We start from the raw sequence: 9,047 nt of genomic DNA, 5'->3' as shown, positions 1-9,047 counted from the left end.
CTCTCTCTCTCTCTCTCTCTCTCTCTTTCTCTCTCTGAAGCGACTAACGGTTGGTGGCGCCTTAATACTTCATGGTTAGAGGCCATAAGACCGTCATTACGGTCTTCATAGCCATTATAATCACCCTTCGTTCGTGATGGTCGAGTGTTATACCAGCAAGACCTACTGTCGTTCTCAGCAGCAGGTGAGGCCAGCAGGATGGTGCTGGTTGGCCACAATGTTATGTTGGGAAATTATTGTTCCTGTAACTTTCAAAACATTTCACTGTGTGTATGGCTGGTTGTGTATACATAAATCTATAGGTGTTACCGGACTCTGCTTGCAAGAGGTCAAACAGCGAATGAAAAGTCATCTTTGGTGAGGTTGCGTCATCGTCATTGGAAGAACAGAAGTGTTATTGAAGAACATTACCGGGAAAGGAACAGAACAACAGATGATCATGGTGATCTGTCCCAGTAACCACGGTCATGGTGATCTGTCCCAGTAACCACGGTCTTGGTGATCTGTCCCAGTAACCACGGTCATGGTGATCTGTCCCAGTAACCACGGTCTTGGTGATCTGTCCCAGTAGCTACGGGAGCGTGTCCTCACCGGCCAATATTTATGGGTATTTTACGAGTGCCACAGACATATGGATGGTGCAGATCTGGATTTATTGTACAGTTAATTCTATCCATGTTAGGTGTTGACAGCTGGCTGGCCAGGATGGTAGCGGGCCAGACTCGACCGAGGGATTACACTCCAGAAACCCATCATGCTTATCCATACAGCTGTCTTTGGTGCTTTAGATACATAGATTAATATTGCAGGTTAAATCTAGATACTGTTGTACGTAGATGAAGAAGAATGAGTAAAAGGGGAAATAATGCAGACAAGAAGAAATATAGGAATGAATCAATAAGATAAAAGAATCAGTTACTGTGTAATATATTTTGTTTAGAAAAGGAAACCAGAAAAAATTATATATACGGTAGAACTGCTCATGTCCTGAATGGAATTCTCCTGACCATATCCACCATACTCACTACAGCTGACCATATCCACCATACTCACTACAGCTGACCATATCCACCATACTCACTACAGCTGACCATATCCACCATACCCACCACAGCTGACCATACCCACCATACTCACCACAGCTGACCATACCCACCATATTCATTACCCATAACCAAAGTAAACTCCTTCACCAATGCTTCAGCAGTAAGCAACGACTTGCCCATAACGATCTAGTATCCATTTCAGCCAACATATAAACGTTCCAAATTTTCAGCGCTGGCAGCAATTTCCAAATTTGATCGGCTCTCAGGCACATGACAGCCGACGTATTTCATGTTTGTATTCCCCAAAGCCTCTGTCGCTGGCTGTGAGCGACGGAATTCAACACAAGGACTGGCCAATATCAATAGTGTGATGGCCTTTCATATTCCTTGATGCCTCCCGTTACTCACTCGCGCTGGGTCCAGGTTCAGGGACCAGTCGTGGACACGTCGTTCAAACGTAGGTCCAGCGTAAAACATTCTGTAGATGGAGGAACATTCTGAGGTGCAGGACTCTGCCCAGAGACAGGAGAGTCGACGAGGGAGTTCACGAGAGGCAGCCCCATAAGATGGCTCCTTCAAGTTAAAGGATTGTCTGGATCCTGGTAATGACTCAGTCATGGCTGGCAAGAAGCAGTTGTTACGATGGCTGGGTTTGATACATGTCTCCCAGTGAGGGGCAGTGTTTCCATTACCATAAGGGGACGGAGAGAGAGAGAGAGAGAGAGAGAGAGAGAGAGAGAGAGAGAGAGAGAGAGAGAGAGAGAGAGATCCCAGCTACATAAGCGTGACAGGGAGGGGTGACAGACACAAGCCTCACACAGCAAACAATAAGACAATAATCCCTCAGTTACCTGCTGTGTTCCACCAGCCACTCCAAACACTTCACACTAACTTCTCCAGTTTAAGCTGACACGCCAAGCTGATTGTGGCACAACGCTCTAATGACTCCTTAGCTGAGCAGTCAGCGTGGCTGTTGTCTTTGTGAATAACCCTAACACATTGGGAACGATGTGAGCACACTGGAGTTCTGAGAAAGTTATCGCAAATGAATCTATGTACTTAAACAGCTCAATCTCGGTTAATTTCTCTCTCTCTCTCTCTCTCTCTCTCTCTCTCTCTCTCTCTCTCTCTCTCTCTCTCTCTCTCTCTCTCTCTCTCTCTCTCTCTCTCTCTCTCTCTCTCTCTCTCTCTCTCTCTCTCTCTCTCTCTCTCTCTCTCTCTCTCTCTCTCCAACACAACCTTTTGTGCCTCTTAAGACATATTTCATTTATCTTTACTTTTTCTATCATTTCATCGTCTCCCTCTCCAACCCCAATTTTCCTTCAGCCTCCCCTCTTCATCTTCTCTCCCTCCCTCCCTTCCTCCCAGCCAGCCACAAACACACCACTTGTCTCAGACGATGTCGAGGACCCTCCAGCTGAGGCCACTATGAGAGTTCTGGGACCAGTATAAGTTTACTCAGCAGTTGTGACAGACGTCCCCACATTGTTGGGTTGTGATGAAGAGCACATACTGACTGACTCTGCTCCAACTGTTGCCGCCTGATCCATAAGACTCTATTGTTATTACCATTACCACCAGAGTACTATAGAATGGTCTGACGCCAGGAAGGGTCTATAGATTTCATAGTATGTGATCCTCATAAGGATCACATGGTACATATAAACAAGGATAAGAAATAGGGCAACGAGAATGTAAAACACACACACACACACACACACACACACACACACACACACACACACACACACACACACACACACACACACACACATCTACAAACAGTCACAAGTACCCAGACGTACATCTGCAGATATAACCATAATCCAGTAGACTTAAATACATGTATAGAGTCAAGAACTCCAACCCGAGTCTCCAACATGTTAAGGAAAAATACAATTCTTATATGACATTAAGAGATGTTGATATGATTATGTAAAATATTGGAACCTTTTATAATAAGATCAGAGCAGAACATGGAAAGATAATTATTCCAGTCCTGTACTTGTCAACAGCCAATTAACAACCCTGCGTTTGATGGGTTCATTTTAGTTATTTTCCCCGTACATGAAAATTCAGTAAGAGACATGCATGAACTGCCATGACCAATTAGGATTATCGATATGCCATACGGGCCGTGCCACCAGCAGGCACACGGGTCTAATATATGATAACATGTCATACGGGCCGTATCACCAGCAGGCACACGGGACTAATATGTGATAACATATGTCATACGGGCCGTGTCACCAGCAGGCACACGGGACTAATATATGATAACATATGTCATACGGGCCGTGTCACCAGCAGGCACACGAGACTAATATATGATAACATGTACACTTTAGTTTGGTGAATGACGAGATGATATACAGGCAGCTACAGTCTGGTGGAGCCGCTGCCACGTAACCTTCACAGAGGGAGACAACCTTGGATAAAGTCCAGTCCTCAGACTGGTCCTGGTATATACTGTGCCGTAACAGACCACAGACATTCTTCAGGATCATCTCTGAGGTAACTTCCACTACGTCAAGGATGTCAGTGTATATTTGAGACTATTCCCGAGCTCAGCTTAAATTGGACTCAAGTTATCACCTTGCCGGTGAGCAGAACATGTCTCCCATTGGTCAAAAGTAAAGGATATAGAAATCATTCACAACATGGGATGATGGTATCACCACTAACTCCACCTCGTAATTCTCGTATAGACTTGGTAGAACAAAACACTGGCATCAAGACTCAAGGAAGAGTTGTATATCTCCAAGGCAAGAGAGACATTAGTGTTCCACCTGGTTTAGCTCTTGAAGTATTCTCCAGTAACAACAACCCGTTATACTTTGTACCAACAGAATCCATACTTCACTTTTTATGATCACAAAAAAGCATTTCTACTCGCTCGTGATTCAGATATGCATGTCAGTTGTCGTCCGGAAGGTAAATGATACCATAATGCAACTGTCTCACACCTTCCGTCTTAACTCGTAGAACAAGAGAGGTAAGCCATTCCACTGTCTAACACCTTCCATCCTACCGTGAGGGATAAGGAAGGTAGACTAGCGCATATACACTGTCCAACTTCCTTAGTCTTTCCTGGGGAGCGAGGACCATCGCAAAACACCATAGGAACAGATCACAGAATCAAAAGTCCTTCAGACCTCGAGGGTGCTGAAGAACATATCCATCTCTCATGGAAACCATCGAGCAACGACTACCCACAAGAGGCGAGGCTGCTTGCTTGCCCTGCCTCCACTGCTTGTAGGAGGCGTGGGAGAATCCGCAGCTATTGTTCTCATAATGCATTGTACAAAGACCAACACAGTGAGTCACACAGAGTAAAGCTGTAAAGAGTTTTCTTCCTGTATCAAAGAAATTTGATGACACTTTACCTCTAATATGATGTCATTGAAACTCTAAAGTGCTCTTGATGAGGTAGGCATGAGTGAAATTATATGAGGATTGAGGTGGAGAATGAGGAATTTCCAAGGCATCGTTTTTCTTGTGAGGCGAAGGTTATAGAGGTCTGTCTATAATTTCCAAGCTTTCATCTCTCTTTTGAGATAAATGATGCGAAGTCTGTGAATGATTTCCTAGTTCTCATTTTTCATTGGTGGATGGGAATGGGGAAATGGTATAGCCCCGAGGGCAGGGGTGGTGATGTGGGGTTGAGCTGGGTAATGGCGAGGAGGGAATGTCTGTTTAAAAGATTTATGTTCATATATATATATATATATATATATATATATATATATATATATATATATATATATATATATATATATATATATATATAAAACGGGTACTCGTCTTATTTAATGTTCACGTATTATGAGACTGTGAATGATTTTGGACAGGTCTCTTAAATGTTCGTGATATGTTGAATACAACTGCTTGTTACTTGAGCGAGGAACCTGCCCCTTGTTCAATAAAGCAAATTTCATATTGATTTTGAGCCGACCTTTATCAGTGTATGTGTTTCGTATGTACCCAGAAAGTTCAAACAATAATCATTTGATTATTGACGATCTTGGGGTTTATTGATTCTAATGTGGAATCGACCATAAGATCATAGATACAAATCTAATCAACTGAAATGTGACACTGAGAACAATGCATCATGTGCACATAAATAGAATATGAATAATCCCTTCATGTACTGATAAACTATATACGAATTTCTCTTTGCAAATACATTGATGAAGTTTTATTTTGTGAGTTAACCGGACTTAGTGTCGGGAATGGTAAATACAGTGAGGATTTTTTTACAACAATGAAAGCCTGAGGGGCCTTTCACCCGGTCGTTTCCAATGGTTTCACTTTTTGATAAAAATTGAAATTTTTATTTGTCGGTAATAGTCATGAATTGGGACACTTCTTTCTTTACATTTTGTTGGTTGATTTATCATTGCAGCTGGTACTGGGCATTGCTGGGTATTTTTGCTCTATAGGATTCTGAGTAACCTCCAGTCCTTGATTGCCTATTTGGTTTCTTCTTTAGAAATATTTCCCTCTTAGAGGCTTGCCTTGGCTCGGCCAAAAAACCCCATGAAAAGACACCGCTTCGACCATATCAAAAGACCGATATCTGGGAGGGTGAAAATGGACATGTTTGAAGTTGTGGTAGTCCCAGCAACATTGCATGGATGCGAGGCATGGTCTGTAGATAAGGCTATGCGGAGGAGGGTGGATGTGCTGGAAATGAAATGTTTGTGGGCAATATGTGGTGTGAGGTGGTTTAATCAAATGAACAGAAAGGAATAGAGAGGTGTATGGTAATGAATAGATTGTGGTTTAGAGTGCAGAAGAGGGAATGCTGAAATGGTTTGCACTTGTGGAGAGAAAGAGAGGAAAGTTTAACAAAGAGGATATAATTTTCAGAAGTTAAGGGAACAAGGAGAACCGGGTGACCAAAGTGAAGATGGAGAGATAAAGTATAAACGATATCGAGCCGTCGGGGCCTGAACATGCAGGAGGGTGAAAGGCGTGCACGGTAGAGAGTGAACTGGAATGATGTGGTATACAGGGGTCGACGCTCTGTCACTGATCTGAACCAGGGCATGTAAGTCGACCGGGGTAAGACATGGAATATTCTGTGGATAGAAAGCTGTGGTTTTAGGGTCTTACACATGACAGCTAGAGAATGGACATGAACGCATGCGGCTTTTTTACGTGTGTTCGCTACCTCCTTAACGAGGGAAACGGCGGTAAATTATGAAGAGAAAAAGAAAGAGAATATATATATATATATATATATATATATATATATATATATATATATATATATATATATATATATATATATATATATATATATATATATATATATGTATGTATAAATATATCCCTGGGGATAGGGGAGAAAGAATACTTCCCACGTATTCCCTGCGTGTCGTAGAAGGCGACTAAAAGGGGAGGGAGCGGGGGGTTGGAAATCCTCCCCTCTCGTTTTTAATTTTCCAAAAGAAGGAACAACGAAGAGGACTAAGTCAGGATTTCCCTCAAAGGCTCAGTCCTCTGTTCTTAACGCTACCTCGCTAACGCGGGAGATGGCGAATAGTATTTATCTATTTATTTTGCTTTGTTGCTGTCTCCCGCGTTTGCGAGGTAGCGCAAGGAAACAGACGAAAGAAATGGTACAACCCACCCCCATACACATGTATATACATACACGTCCACACACGCAAATATACATACCTATACATCTCAATGTACACATATATATACACAAATAGACATATACATATATACACATGTACATAATTCATACTGTCTGCCTTTATTTATTCCCATCACCACCTCGCCACACATGAAATGACATCCCCCTCTCCCCTCATGTGTGCGAGGTAGCGCTAGGAAAAGACAACAAAGGCCCCATTCGTTCACACTCAGTCTCTAGCTGTCATGTAATAATGCCCGAAACCATAGCTCCCTTTCCACATCCAGGCCCCACAGAACTTTCCATGGTTTACCCCAGACGCTTCACATGCCCTGATTCATTCCATTGACAGCAGTCGACCCCGGTATACCACATCGATCCAATTCACTCTATTCCTTGCCCGCCTTTCACCCTCCTGCATGTTCAGGCCCCTATCACTCAAAATCTTTTTCACTCCATCTTTCCACCTCCAATTTGGTCTCCCACTTCTCCTCGTTCCCTCCACCTCCGACACATATATCCTCTTGGTCAATCTTTCCTCACTCATTTTCTCCATGTGCCCAAACCATTTCAAAACACCCTCTTCTGCTCTCTCAACCACGCTCTTTTTATTTCCACACATCTCTCTTACTCTTACATTCCTAACTCGATCAAACCACCTCACTCCACATATCGTCCTCAAACATCTCATTTCCAGCACATCCACCCTCCTGCGCACAACTCTATCCATAGCCCACGCCTCGCAACCATATAACATTGTTAGAACCACTATTCCTTCAAAGATACCCATTTTTGCTTTCCGAGATAATGTTCTCGACTTCCAAACATTCTTCAAGGCTCCCAGGATTTTCGCCCCCTCCCCCACCCTATGATTCACTTCCGCTTCCATGGTTCCATCCACTGCCAGATCCACTCCCAGCTATCTAAAACACTTTACTTCCCCCAGTTTTTCTCCATTCAAACTTACCTTCCAGTTGACTTGACCCTCAACCTTACTGTACCTAACAACCTTGCTCTTATTCACATTTACTCTTAACACTCTTCTTTCACACACTTTACCAAACTCAGTCACCAGCTTCTGCAGTTTCTCACATGAATCAGCCACCAGCGCTGTATCATCAGCGAACAACAACTGACTCACTTCCCAAGCTCTTTCATCCACAACAGACTGCATACTTGCCCCTCTTTCCAAAACTCTTGCATTCACCTCCCTAACAACCCCATCCATAAACAAATTAAACAACCCTGGAGACATCACACACCCCTGCCGCAAACCTACATTCACTGAGAACCAATCACTTTCCTCTCTTCCTACACGTACACATGCCTTACATCCTCGATAAAAACTTTTCACTGCTTCTAACAACTTGCCTCCCACACCATATATTCTTAGTACCTTCCACAGTGCATCTCTATCAACTCTATCATATGCCTTCTCCAGATCCATAAATGCTACACACAAATTTATTTGTTTTTCTAAGTATTTCTCACATACATTCTTCAAAGCAAACACCTGATCCACACATCCTCTACCACTTTTGAAACCACACTGCTCTTCCCCAATCTGATGCTCTGTACATGCCTTCACCCTCTCAATCAATAACCTCCCATATAATTTACCAGGAATACTCAACAAACTTATACCTCTGTAATTTGAGCACTCACTCTTATCCCCTTTGCCTTTGTACAATGGCACTATGCAAGCATTCCGCCAATCCTCAGGCATCTCACCATGAATCATACATACATTAAATAACCTTACCAACCAGTCAACAATACAGTCACCCCCTTTTTTAATAAATTCCACTGCAATACCATCCAAACCTACTGCCTTGCCGGCAGTAGGTTTGAACCAGACGAAGGCCTGTGTATATCTCCCATAATCATGTTCGTGCTTAGAAACGGGTAGGTTAGTCATGTCCACGCTTGGATATATCTAACATACCCATATCCAAGCCCTAGAACACCTTGTGGCCTGACACAACATTAATATTCATGGAGAATTCAAACGTGGGATCCTATATCCTGGGACTGAGGCCCCACAAATAGCCTGGTGTGTGTGGGACGGTCATTTTACGTATGTAAAACAAGATCATAAAGTTTGATACGACGGAGAAATGCAAAATATCGGAGCCGTTCCTTCAAATGAACGATTTCTACAGTCTCATGAAGGTATATACTGGAACGAGAAGATATATATATATATATATATATATATATATATATATCACATGTAAACCTAAATCTCCTTACCTACTAGGTAGATTATCAGGCTTAATTGGAAGTTCATTATTCGTTACATCAAAACAGAATTTACCTCATTAATCTCAACTTATTAACTTGTAAAT

The sequence above is a fragment of the Panulirus ornatus genome, chromosome 2, assembly GCF_036320965.1.
Source record: "Panulirus ornatus isolate Po-2019 chromosome 2, ASM3632096v1, whole genome shotgun sequence".
In the NCBI taxonomy this organism is placed as follows: Eukaryota; Metazoa; Arthropoda; class Malacostraca; order Decapoda; family Palinuridae; genus Panulirus; species Panulirus ornatus.
This window is presented reverse-complemented; position numbering follows the sequence as displayed.